This window comes from Arvicanthis niloticus, chromosome X (genome assembly GCF_011762505.2).
Source record: "Arvicanthis niloticus isolate mArvNil1 chromosome X, mArvNil1.pat.X, whole genome shotgun sequence".
NCBI lineage: Eukaryota > Metazoa > Chordata > Mammalia > Rodentia > Muridae > Arvicanthis > Arvicanthis niloticus.
Window position 1 is genome coordinate 49,820,486 of NC_047679.1, and position 14,589 is coordinate 49,835,074.

Sequence of the window (14,589 nt, forward strand, 5' to 3'; positions counted from 1 at the left end):
CTTCCCATCCTTCCAGTCTGGGCCTGAGCACTCAGCAGATCCCAGGAGGCAGCTCTGCCCCCAATCTCACAGAACCCAGAGGAAGCAGGCCTCCCAGGAGCTCTAACCCGGGCAGTATCTCAGGTAAGGAGATAGCAACACCCACCCCAAACAGGGAGTAACTGGGACTCACTAGGACCCAGGGAGTCATTGCTGGCCTGCAGCATTGGTTTCTTCCAGTCTGGGCCTGAGCACTGAGCTGGTCTTGGGCCTCAGCTCTAACCCCAATAGCAACACCCACCCCATACAGTTCTGAAACAACCAAGATAATAGGAAAGATAGGCTCCAGTCAGAGACAGAGCAGGTAGCATTAAGGAGATACAGATGGCAAAAGGCAAGCATAAGAACATAAGCATCAGCAATCCAGGGTACTTGGCATCATTAGAACCCAATTCTCCCACAGGAGAAAGTCTTAAATTCCCCATATTACTAGTAAAGCAAGATTCTGATTTAAAAATCACTTCTAATGATGATCATAGAGGACTTTAAGAAAGTCATAAACAACACTCTCAAAGAAATTGAGAACACAGGTAAACAGGTAGAAGCCCTTAAAGAGAAAACACAAAAATCCCTTAAAGAATTACAAGAGAACACAACAAAACAGGTGAAGGAATTGAACAAGACCATCCAGGATCTAACAGTGGAAGTAGAAACAATAAAGAAATCACAAAGGGAGACTACCCTGGAGATAGAAAACATAGGAAACAAATCAGGAGTCATAGACACAAGCATCACCAACAGAATACAAGAGATAGAAGAGAGAATCTCAGGTGCAGAAGATACCATGGAAAATACTGACACATCTGTCAAAGAAAATGCAAAATGCAAAAAGTTCTTAACACAAAACATCCAGGAAATCCAGGACACAATGAGAAGACCAAACCTAAGGATAATAGGTATAGATGAGAGTGAAGATTCCCAACTTAAAGGGCCAATAAATATCTTCAACAAAATTATAGAAGAAAACGTCCCTAATCTAAAGAAGGAGATGCCCACGAACATACAAGAAGCCTGTAGAACACCAAATAAACTAGACCAGAAAAGAAATACCTCCCATCACATAATAATCAAAACACCAACTGCACAAAACAAGAAAAGAATATTAAATGCAGCAAGGGAAAAAGGCCAAGTAACATATAAAGGCAGACCTATCAGAATTACACCAGACTTCTCACCAGATACTATAAAAGCAAGAAGATCCTGGACAGATGTCATACAGACCCTAAGAGAACACAAATGCCAGCCCAAGCTACTATACCCAGTAAAACTCTCAATTACCATAGATGGAGAAACCAAGATATTCCACGACAAAACCAAATTTACACAATATCTTTCTACAAACCCAGCACTACAAAGGATAATAGCAGGAAATCTCCAATACAAGGAGGGAAATTATACCCTAGAAAGAGCAAGAAAGTAATCCCCTTCCAACAAATCCAAAAGAAGATAGCCACAGAACTATAACTAGGTTATTAGCGAAGATTTGTGTAGATAAGCCCAGACAATATTTTATTTTCTATCCTAACACCTATGATAAATTGTTGGTTCCCTTTTCATTGACCTTTGACAAATTGTTTTATAACCTCCTGAAATGTGCTCTGAGTAAAAGTGTGGTTATTTGTCTAGGAACAATTAACTGATGTTATCTGAGAGACTGACAACATTTTTATTACAGTTTTTGACTATCAGAAAAAGGCCTAGTCTCATTATAAAAGAGCTTAATAATCATAGATATAATTTCAAAAATTTTTATAAGATCATTAAGATTTAAAAAGTCATCTATTATATAACATCACCACAAGATAGTACATTTTTATAGATCTATGTTTAATAATAATAGCCTGAGACAACAATTTGACATCTTTAGAGAGTATATAGGTCAAATTACAAAATTTGTTTTTGGTGTCCTCAATTTTTTTAATAATAGTGTTAATACTTGAGGACTTAAACCTAATCAATTATGATAAGTGGATGTTACAAATTTTTATTTAAAAAATAAAATATGTATATGTGATTTGACACCTTTTCAGGCTTTCTAGTTACAATTACTTTAACAAAAGAAACAATTATAAATATAATTAGTTATTGCCTATAGTATCTTTTATGCTTGGTGTTCCACATCAGATTAAGATAAACAAAACTGACTGTTACAGTCAGACATTTGAGATGTTTAGTTAATAATCTATTATTACCCATATTACTGGAATTCCTTACAATCCTCAAAGACAAGATATTATAAAACAGATATTATAAAACTTTAAAATAATATTTTAATAACTCTCTGAGTATGGTGGGAGCAGCTACTAGCCCTTCTGCCCTGGTTTTACAAGAATTCTGAAAAATTGGCTTTTAAACAAAAGAGAGGGAACTATACCCCCAGAAGTAGTCTCCCAGAAACACTCTTCATCATGCCTTGTTCATTTTTAATTTTCCAAATCTAAAAGTTCATGACAAAGCTGCTGATGATTGCCTGTGGCATGCTGAGACCAATAAAAACTATGCCACAGTTATATGGAAGAATCCTCTTACCTTTAAATGGAATGGCCTGGACCCAGTTCTCATATGGGGCTGAGGATTGATATGCCTGTTTGATGCCAAAGAAGGCAGAGCTAAATGGCCGCCAAAAAGATTAATGAAATAAATAGATACCCTTACAAAGCCAGGTTCAATTATAAATAGATGAATAACAATTGACATCCAGGGAAGAGAAATCTCCCTGAGAATTCCCTTCTTTTTTCCTTTTCAGGTAAAAATGAATCACCCGTGGTGTTTGCTGTTGGAAGTTCTAATCCTGATGGTGGCCTCCAGACTTACACTACTCAGACCTTTGATGTGCCATTGACATGGACATCAAACAGCTAGAGATTGGCATCACTAATCTGAAGAAATCTCTCGTCTCTCTGTCTGAACTGATCTTCAAAAATACAAAGGACTTTATTGGACTTGATTTTCTTTTTTACAATAGAAAAGACTGTGTACAGCTCTAGACTATGTACAGCCCTTAAAGAAGAATGTTGCTTTTATATAGACAAGACAGGGATGGTTAATGAGAACATGAAAAAAGTCAGAGACGTCCTTGAGAAAAGACAGACGGTGAGAGAGAAAGATGAGAACTGGTACAAGAATTGGTTTTCAATCCCTTTATGATTGTCAACCCTACTTCCTTCCATTTGGGGACTGATAATTGGGTTACTTTTGCTTATTTCTTTTGGTCCCTGGGTTTTAAATAGGCTAACTTTATGAAACAACAGATAGATAATTTTGACAGCAAGACCTATTCAGATACATTATCATAAGTTAGCTATGAAAGACCACGAGACTCAAAATGAAGTTGTTACTCTACCCAGGGTGTTCCCAAATCCCATCTCCACCCAACCTAAAAGAGGGGACTTCTGCCCCTAGACCAAACAGAGAGGGGGCCACCCAGAACCCCCTCTGACTGGTGATTTAAATTATTGCTTAGGCTGCAAGGCTAAGCACTGCAAGGGAATATAAATAAAAGTTAAAAATATGTTTCTGGGTTCCCTGAGGGACAAGCCTGACTGCATAGGGGTTGATGTCAAAAGTATCCCCTCTCCAGGAAAAAGACATCGGGATGGGTATGGCCCTCATGTCTCACTGAACATCGACAGGAGGACCAGATCCATTACAAGGTCCCCTTTAATTACTGGAGGTCAGGCCTCTATCCCTGCCTTTGCATGATTGGAATCGCCATGGTCCTTCTATACTTAGAGAAGGGAGATGTCAGGGGCAGCCTTGCTTATACACTGAAGGCCTAAAATCAGCCATAGGCCTAAGTCAGCCTAACACAAAGCCTTGGTCTCTGTGGAAAAACACTGAAACCGATAGCTATAAGGTCTTGTAAACAGGCAGCTTTGGTGGAAATTTACCAGCCTGGATAAGAACTAATAGCCATAGACCTTGCGGATAGATAACCTTGGTGGATAGTACCAGCTTAGATAAGAAACAAGTGATTCATAGACAGAGTTATAGTGACATGTTCCCTGTACCTTCACCCAGCTGATACTCTGTTCTGGAAGATATCTGTACTCCCCCTGAACACCTACACTCCTGTGTTATCCCCTTCCCCACATCCTGCCTTTTTGTGTTTATAACCCCTGTGTGAAAAAGTAAAAATCACGGTTTAAATAAATAAATAAATAAATAAATAAATAAATAAATAAGTTAAAAAAAGACCATCTTCCCAGGCAATTCTAGCTTGGGTCAGGTTCACAGTTCAAACTCAAGAACACAGTAGTAGCTAATCATCTCCAACAGAGCCCACTCTGCCTGTAAATATGTTGTTTTACTCAAGTTTTCTCTGGAGGTAAAGGTTGAATAATTCATAAAGAAAAGTGAGCTGCTTTGTTTTTATGACTTTTACTCAGCTCTTAGAATTTATCACTTTTAGTTACGCTTGACTCCGTGAGCCAGTTTCTGAAGTGGCTTTTATAGTACTCTTATTCACAGCTAGTAGCTATTATGGGAACTTCACAAAGGCTCATTAAGAAGAGAGGAGAGAGTAGTTAGGGTTCCTTGGCAGATTTACACCCAAGAAAGCACTATTGTGTCTTTCTATGAATAAGCTACATTCTTCTATACGTATTCACAATAGGTACTCATTTTGCAGAGAGCAAACAAACTATTAAGTTGGTGCTGCCACTTATAAAATGCAAAGTAGAACAAGGAAAACCCACACGTTTCAAGAGCATTGCTTGTTAATGCAGGCATGTTCTGAAAATTATTTTGTTAGGTGTTTCCAATATTGTGGGAACAAATACCTCGTGTGCTTACTTAAGCCTCAATGGTACAAACCAGTCTGTTGACTGATCTCTAGATGCAATCAAGGGAGATGGTAAAGAGTAAATATGAGGCTTAGCCAGCATAACTCAGCATAGTTTTATAGCAAACTTCTCTAAATAAATAGGAATGCATCCTAAAATAAAAACGAAAACTATAGGATCTCTCTCTCTCTTTCTCTTTCTCTCTCTCTCTCTCTCTCTCTCTCTCTCTCTCTCTCTCTCTCTCTCTCTCTCTCTCACACACACACACACACACACAAATTAAATAAAAAAGAAAAGTATTAACAAAATGTTAATTAAAAAACATCCTTTCTAGTGGTTACTCCTTCTAAAGCCCTATGACTAGAGGCAGAATAGAATAGTTTTACTGAAGTCTTCTGGGAAGAATCTATGGTGAGTCCAGGAAACACTGTAGGTTTATATAGAACCAAATATATTCTATGACTTTTCACTGAATCATTATTTTAAAATATATGAAAATAAAATACATAGATAACAAGTTTTTTAAAAGACTAAAATAAATCTGTGTATCCTATGGCTACAATGCAAGAAAAAAACCTTAAAATTAAAACCAAAACAAATCTCTAGTAAATATTCAAGCTCATGAAGATATTAAACTCATTACTGAATGAAGGATGGGCCAAAAATGAAAGAATGAAATAAAAACAATTCCCAGAACTAAGTGAAAATGAAAACACAACACAACAAAATCTCTGGAATATGTTGAAAGCAGCTTTGTGAAAAAGAAAATGTGTACTCTAAGGACCTACATTAAAAACAAGATACACAGACTGGGCCTAGGCCTCCCCCCAACCTATGTAGCAGATGTGCAGCTTGGTCTTCATGTGGGTCCCGAACAACTGGAGCAGGGGCTATCTCAAAAGCTGTTGCCTGTGTGTGGGATATGCTCTTTTCTCTTGGCTGCCTTGTCTGTCCTCAGTGGGAGACGGAGACGGTGCACTTAGCCTTGCAGAGACTGGATATGCCAGGGCAGGTAGATACCCATGGGCTACCCACCCACTCAGAGGAGAAAGGGAGGGGGATTGAGAAAATTGTGGGAGGGGTGACCTGGACAGGGGCAGTGAGCAGGATACAAAGTGAATATTAAATAAAAACAACTTAATAATTCAAATAAAAAATTGGAAAAACAAGAACAAGCCAAATCCAAATATAGTTTATGGCAAGAAATAATGAATATCAGAAAAGAAATTAATGAAACAGAAACAAAGAAAGCAGCACAAAGAAGCAATGAATCTAAGAACTGGTTCTTTGACAAAATAAGATTGACCGACCCTTGTCCTAACTAACCTAAAGAGAGAACTGAAATGAACAGAATCAGGTATGAGTAGGAAAAGATTGCCATGGACACCAAAGAAATTCAGAGCAATACTTTAGGTATCTGTACTAAAGGAAATGGATGAATTCCTAGTTTTGGCCAAACCATTAAACTTAAACCGAGAAGTCAATAATCTAAATAAACACGTAACAAATGAAAATTTGAAATAACCTTCCAAAAAAAGTTCATGTCCAGATGGATTCACAGAGGAATTCTACCCAATATGGAAAGATCTAAAGCCAATCCTTTTTAACGTTTTTTTTTTTTTTTTTTTTTTTTTTTTAGACACACAGGGAACACTCCAAAAGTCGAAAGCCAGGTAAAAACAAAGAAAAAAAAGGAGAAGAAGAAGAAACCTACAAACAAAAATCCCTGATGAACACAGACTTAAAATAGTCAATCAAATATTTACAATCAGGATACATGCATACATCATAATATTATCGAAAATGACTAAGTTGCCTTTATCCATGAAATACAAGTATCATTCAACATACACAAGTCAATACCCCTGACACCTGACAGGAGAAGTCTTTGTTTGAGTTATTGGTCAGGGTTGTCCAAGAGACTCCTCCCAAGACATTACAGGAAAGCTATTGGTATTTTTCTTGTTTGTCCTCCAGGGGTTGAAGGAAAGGCCTTATTTCTGAAGACACTAGATACTTTAGAAACCTGGCCCAGATGTCCCTCATTTGAAACTAACCTGAATGTTTTCTTCTTAAGGACTAACTTTCCTCATACTAGAGGGTACCAACCAAGCTTCCAAAGGAGGGATGCAATCAACTTACCCAGCTATGATACCCACAAACCACATAAATGACCAGCCTAGCATTGTAATCCTAAGAGTACAATAGTGGCATGCTTAACTTGGTAGTAACTAACAGCTCTCTAATTGGACTTAAGACCTGTTCAACAAGAAGGGTCTGGAACCTTAAGTAACTACCAATGCTAGTTATTGGAGAATAATTAACCACTAATCTACTAAAACAGCATAATCTCTAACAGCAATCTATAAACATTTTCCCTCACCCCTACAGATGGAAACCACAACAGAAAACCACAACTGATCAAACTGCAGAGCTGCAGAGCCCATACATCTACAATAAAACTCCTTCACTTAAAGTTCAGAGAACACTGCAGAAAAGAGAGAAGAAACACTGTGAGAATCAGAGGATCAAGCAGTTCACTGTGAGATTGCCTGACTTCTAACAATGTCAGAAACTACACCCATAAAGTCTCACCAGCATGAGTGCCTAAACATGACCTGAGTGCTGGCAGGAGAAACCTCAGGAAGCCCCAATCCTATACCAATAAATACAGATGCTGCGAGCAGAAGAAATAGGCTTACCCAGGAAAGAGCACACAAATAGTTATTCAATACCTAATAGTCAGCCCTAAAAACACACACATACAAGTAACATTATACAGAATGAGAAGTTTGTATCTATGTATTTAAGAATGCACACACAGAGACACATACACATAAAGACATACAGGAACACACATATGTAGCAACAATTAATGAAAAAGACATCATGAATTTGAAAGTGAGGAAATATATGAGAGGGTTTGGAGGGATAAAAGGGAAGGAGAGATGATATAATTATATTAAAGTCTCAAAATAAAAGAAAATTTTAAAATAAAAATAAATAAAAATAATTTTAAAAGAAAACTATATAATAACACAAAATGGCTCTCATTTTATCTCAATACAGCAATCAATTGAGGAATTTGTTAATGAAATGTAAATTACCATGATCTGATCTGGATAACTTATATATGTATACATTTTTATATGTATAAAGTTTATATATGCATATATCCCACTATACTGCATAAAATATCCAGTAATTATGTATCAATCAAAATGAAAATAAGTACAAGTATCTGTAGTCTTTTAAAGTTTAAAACATTTAATAATTTGTTACTATTTATTATTCTACTTTTAAAATTTTTAGTTTTACTTATGCTTCAAACATGTCTTACATGTATACAATATATCTTGATCATATCCACCCCACACTCCTCCAACCCACCAATGATCTCCATCATACCTTCTCTGCAACTCCATGGCTTCCTTGTTTATTTTTAACCCTTTGAATCCAATTAGTGCTGTCTATATGTGCATTCGCATGTGCCTGCAGTCATCCACTGGTCCGTAAAGAAGCTACCAGTGTCCACATTCATAAAGAAAGGTGACTCTCCTTTGCTTGGGAGCCAAAACTGCCTAAAATAGCTCCTCAGACAGAGATGGAACCCCTTAGGAAACCCTCTCTGATCCCTACTGGTGTTTTTAACTAGCTTGACCTTGTGCAGATCTTTGTGTAGGACAACACATATGCTAGGAGTTCATGTGTACAAAAGCCATGTCAAGTTCATAGGACAGCATTTTGAGTAACTCCTCATCTTCTGCTTCTTTTCTACAATGTTTCCCGTGTCTAGGGAGGCTGGTGGTTAATGTAGATGTCTCATCTATTTAGCTCAGCACACAATCACTTGTTTTCACCTCTTTGAACAATAACACATCTATATTAACCACACAAACAATTTATTTATTTTTATTAATTATTTTATTTATTTACAACCCAAATATTGTCCCTCCTCCTGTTAGCCCTCCCTGAATTCTTCCCACTATAACCCCCTGGGAATTTCCCCACCCTGGGGCAACAAGTCTCTATAGAATTAGGTGCGTCCTTTTCCACTGAGGCCAGACAAGGCAGCCCTCTGCTAAATATGTAGCATACATAGCCTCAGACTAGCCTGTGTATGCTGCCTGGTTGGTGGCTCAGTCCTCTGGGAGCTTCCAGGGGTCTGGGCTAGTTGACACTGCTGTTCTTCCTATGGGGTGGTCCTCCCCTTCAGCTCCCTCAGTCCTTCCCCTAACTCTTCCATTGGGATCCCCGACCTCAGTCTAATGCTTGGCTGTGAGTATCTGTGTCTATCTCCGTCAGCTGCTGGTAGAGCCTCTCAGAGGACAGTCATGCTGGGCTCCTGTCTACAGGCACAACATGGCATCAGTAATAGTGACAGGGATTGGTGCCTGACCATGGGATGGATCCCAGGTTGGGCCCCTCACTGGTTGTCCATTCCTTCAGTCTCTACTCCATTTTTCTTCCTGCATTTCTTTTAGACAGGAACAATTTTGGGTGGAAAGATTTGTAGGTAGGCTGGTGTCCCCATCTCTCCACTGGGGGTCCTGTCTGACTTCTTTGGGTTCCATCTCCCCACTGTCATCCCCCATCTCTGGTCTCCAGGACTTTCTAGAGGTTCCCCTTCACACATGCCCCTGGCATCTGAATATTTCCATTCATTCTCTTGGCTCTCTGGACCTCTCTCCTGTTCCCCCTGCCCCCTTACTTGATCCTGTCTCCTTTTCCCTCCCTCTCCCCATTCCCACCCATATCCCTTCCTCTCTCTGCCTCCCATGTTTCAGTCAGCTATTGGGTGAAGCCTCTCTGAGGATACATTTACAAAATACTCCAAAAAATGCTCCGGCACTCTATGGCTTAGGAAAGACTGTGAAAGAGGGGCCAGAGTGATTTTAAGACCCAAAGAATCAGTGAGATTATGTTGCCAGCAATATTAGCAGGTATACAATATTAGCAGACCATGAAGTCTTACCAATGCAACTGCTTAACTGCAAGCTAAACAAGGATGATACCAAGGAACATGATGAACTATATAATCAACAGAGGAAAGCTGAAAACAGGAGAAGACCACACCAATGGTTGTCCAGGGCCAAATAGCCCAGAAAACAAAAAAAGCAGGTAGCACTATAAGGACTAAGCAGGTAATATTTAGGAATACATACATACATATTAATATATGCATACAATAATAATTAGTAATATATATACAAATCCACATGTGCATGCAATAATAATTAGTAAAAATAAAGAGAGGCAGGCCATGGTTTTGAGAGAGCCTTTAGTCTCCTAATTGATGTTCCTTTTAGTGCATAACTGCTATCGAATTGTGTTTGGAGTTTTTCTCTAAAATACTTAATAGTTCTCCTTTTTATACATTTTTCAGTGGTGATAGCATTATCTTCCTTTTTCTCTCTTTATAATGTGTGTCCTGAGCATGGGTAACTGAGAAGGCATATATGAATTATGTGTATAGTTAATGTCCTACTTTTTCTTAATAGTATTGCATGAATTAAGGATATTGCTCCAGCTTCTTTTTGTGGAGGGACAAAGTAGTGTTTTACCTGAGTAGTTATATCTCAGTGTATAATCAACCCAACATAAACTGTAAGAGAATTGCTCTTGTTAGAAAATCATACATTTTATCACCTGACAAAGATTTACCCTGAACATCATTTTTAATTTTGCTCTCATGAGAAAAGCAGTAGAATTACTTTGAATTAGCTATAGATTCAAGAGAATCTTACCTTACCAACAGTAAGATTGTCTTTAGTAAAGTCTTTCAATAACAGAGATGTGGCTGGAGAAAAACAACATTATAATGTTAACTCTAGAGCCAATTTTTGGAGGGTGGATATTTTGTGGAATTATTATTGCCATAATCATTATTATTATTCCAGGAATACTCTGAGTTATGAAGTAAGTTTCCAGGCTACCATTTTTATGAATTTTTTAAAAAATTACTTAAACCAATAATTTTGTTCTATCTTTATTTATAATTTCATACACAATCCTTTGCCTTAAAATGTTATTTTCGGGATAAGTGCATAAAAACATAATTTATTGTAAATATAAACCCAACGTGAAGATTGACGGCTTCAAGATGGCTAGCCTCATCATATAAAAGTTCACTGAAATGTATAGACTTGGGGTCTAGCTAATATCATTGTGTGATGCTATTTATTTGAAAGTTCTTTACAATAAAGTTTTAATAAATTTTTATTATTTATTTTTAATGCTTTAATTAAAAATACATTCTTATACATAATTACTTTCTCTTCATTACTTAATACTTCCTTTTTATCTTTCTATAAGCCCTTCTTTAAATTTACAATTTGAAATAATATTTCATGAAATCTCCAAATTAGACAGAATCATTTTCCCCAACAAAAGTGATGAGAACAAGAGACAGAGAAACTAATAAGGCAGTTTGACCTCAAAAAGAACCAGGCTGAATCTTGTCCTTGACTAGAAGTGGGAAATGCTCTGTCTTTTTGGGGGCCAGGAAGGTCAGAAGGGCAGAGTGCTTTGTTATCTCTCACCCGTAATTGAACTTTCCTGTTATCAAAATTGAAGGGACCAGCAAACCTACTTTGAGAATAAGCCAAGTGATAGAACCACCTCATTCCCTCCTCCTCATGCCTTGTCCTTGTTTCTGTGGTTCTATCACAAAGAGGTTAAGATAAATAGCTACGGAAGCTGAGGACTGGCTTTCAAAAGAGCAAACAAAGAAACAATAGAGAATAAAAGTCTTAGACAAAAGGAAATATCATGGCTAAGACAGGATGTCTGAACATGATGTTTGAATATATATAGTAACAGTCCCAGATTCTGATTCTGAAAAGTTCCAGAAAGCTTCTCAGAGGGTCACTATTTTCTCCCATCTTTGTCAGGGGCCCAGGAGATCAAAGAGAAGGCTGAAAAGAATGGCTAGTTGATATACCATTTTATTCATTCGTTTATTTATACTTTCCCAGATAAAACCTTCATTTTGGTGGTTTACACCATTGAAACGGTACAAACTACATATCTAAGGGTTCTGAAATAAAAAACAAAGCCAAGCAAACAAAAATGATGCTGCATTTCCCTCTGGACCTTCTTATCCTTTATGCAGGCTTGCAGGCTGGAAAATGATCACTGATTTACCAAACTTTAAACTACTCACAACTAGAGTTTTCCCTGGTTCTCAAGACGCTGATCCCTCCCCCTCCAGATGGAGACTCCTTTTCATCTCTTAAACCTTTGTGTCAGCATGGATGGTAATAATCTGTCAGTTTTCCAGACCCATCTAAGTTTATAGTTGATCCTTTGTATACTTCCTTAATCTACCCAGCTGTCATTCTGTTATAAAATGTCTATTTGGTGGCAAAGAATCCTATAATATTCACCAGTCTGGGGAAACTACTGAACAAAGATTAAAAATGGTCCTGGTTGTCTTATGACAATGGTGGATCCAAGAAGATATTCCTTATAATAACTTGGGACTTGTTTCCAATAATATAGGAAGGCTGAAGACAGGTTTTTTTGTATGTTCGTTTGCTTTTGTTTTTGCATTATCTGCTGGAAGTTGAAAAAACAATAGCTCATAAGCCATCAAGAGGAAGGTCCCATCTCAGAAAGGCCAATTTATAACAAAACACACTGGGTTCACATCTTGGTGAATGAAATAAGCACAGTGAATATATCAAAATGGAGAAAAATTTATTACCTGCAGCAAGTCATAAAGCAGTGCCCCCATGAACAAAGGATATTATAGTATTTTTATGCCTTCCCAGTGAGAAATCACTCCAAGCAGTTACAGACTAATAAAAGGAAAATGCTCTAATAATAGCAGGCAACCAGTTCTGGCTGATGCACAAAGGGCAGCAAGCCCTGAACAGAAATCCCCCTCAATTTCTATAGATTCACAGCCCAAGTTATGCTTCGAGCAATCAAACCTATTTTAAGAGGTCAAAATGTCAAGGTTTTACAGTTTGGAAAAAATGGGGAGGTTTAAAATGTAAAAATGTTACTGTAGTTATCTTGAGATATTAATATTATTTATTTATTCACTTTACATCCTGATCTCTGCCCTCAGATGTTAAACTTTATCAAAGGCTTTTTGATCTATCTGTCTGTCTGTCTGTCTGTCTGTCTTTCTAAATTTTTATTAATTTTTCAAACAATATAATAACAACAGGGGACACTTCATCTTTAGGAGACCATAACTAAGTTGCAGCTTGTTTTTTTTTGTTCAGTATTATTAACAATCATTTTATTTTTTGGCTATACTTTCCCACTGGATATATATACATGATAATGGACTGAATCTCAGCACCTGTAAGTCTGCCTCAAGTAAATGTTGTCCTTTTAAGAGTTGCCTTGATCACGGTGTCTCTTCACAGCAATGAAAACCCTAAGACAGGCATGTTTACTAAAGGCAGTCCAACCTAAGAAGCTAAGGTAAAGATGATGAAAGGTACCAACCTGGTGTATATAAGGGATCAGAATGCGCCAGTAGGAAAGCACCAAGCACTCACCGAGTATGTAACAAAGACTCAAACCACGTTTTTATGCTCCACTGCCACTGCTTCCAAATGAGTCCTGAAGAACAGAGAAGTTTGGCTGAAAGGGTTTGTAGTTTCAGAAAGCAAACACAGATGCTGGTGCTGGACAGGGGTGTCAAAAACCACTCTGAGAAGTATAGGGAAGAGAGCCTGAGTTGAAGGCTGAACACCAGCAGGGAGCCCTTGTCTCCTAACTTACCTCAGGCATCATGAAACGGTTCATGATTACAGATGCTGCCAGCAATAGCCTGCTATAGCTTCTCTAACTGCTGCCTCCTCTGATCCAATGCTTCTTAGTCTTGTCCCTGATCAAAGTCTCATCTTCTGATACTAATAAAGGTTCTTATCATGACACTTTTTCTGTACTTATGCTGGCATCTTACTTTTCTGGCAGGTGCCTTTTTTATTCTGCTCCTAATTGTTCTGGTTCTGGATCAAGACTCAGCACAGCTCTTAAGACTCCAGATTCTAAGTCTGGAGACATACCTCATTTGTTATAGAGGCTGCCAAGTATGCCACATACACAAGGCCTTGGATTCCATCCCCAATACTGCATAAAACCAGTCACAGTGGTGAATGCCTATCATCCCAACTCTTGGGAAGTGAAAGCAGGAAACCAACAGTTCAGGTCATTCTTGACTACATAGCAGGTTTGTGACCATGTTTCAAACAACAACAAAAAAATGGACCATGAATTTGAACAGTGCAGCCCTTTTTGCATTTCTACTGTTATTATAAGGGGATGATAGAAGATGATAGGCCATTGGATGCTAGGAGCTGGCCTTCTAAAGAGCTATTCTATGATGAGACCATTTTTACTAGTCATTATTGAATATTTTTGAAGCTGTGTTCTATTTCCTACCTTCATATGTCTACTGCCATCTCCCTAGTTAAAACCTGAACTACAGATAGTCTTATAAAAGAAGAAGCCCATAGGCTGCACTGTTCAAACTTCAAAAGAAAAGAATCTGCTTACCATCCTTACCCCAAGACACTGCCATCCTGATCATTTTCATCATTTGTTCTTTTCTATCCATTCAACATTAGTTGCTTAATACACTTTTGCCTCAGTACTTATTTTATTTTGCAATATTTGACAAGGTTGTGTGACATTCTCATTCAATAGCCTTTCTTCCCTTGGCTTTTGTTATAAAGCAGGCTCACTGTCCCCCAACTGGTCCCTTTGGCTGCCCAGATCTTTTACAAATTCAACACTTATT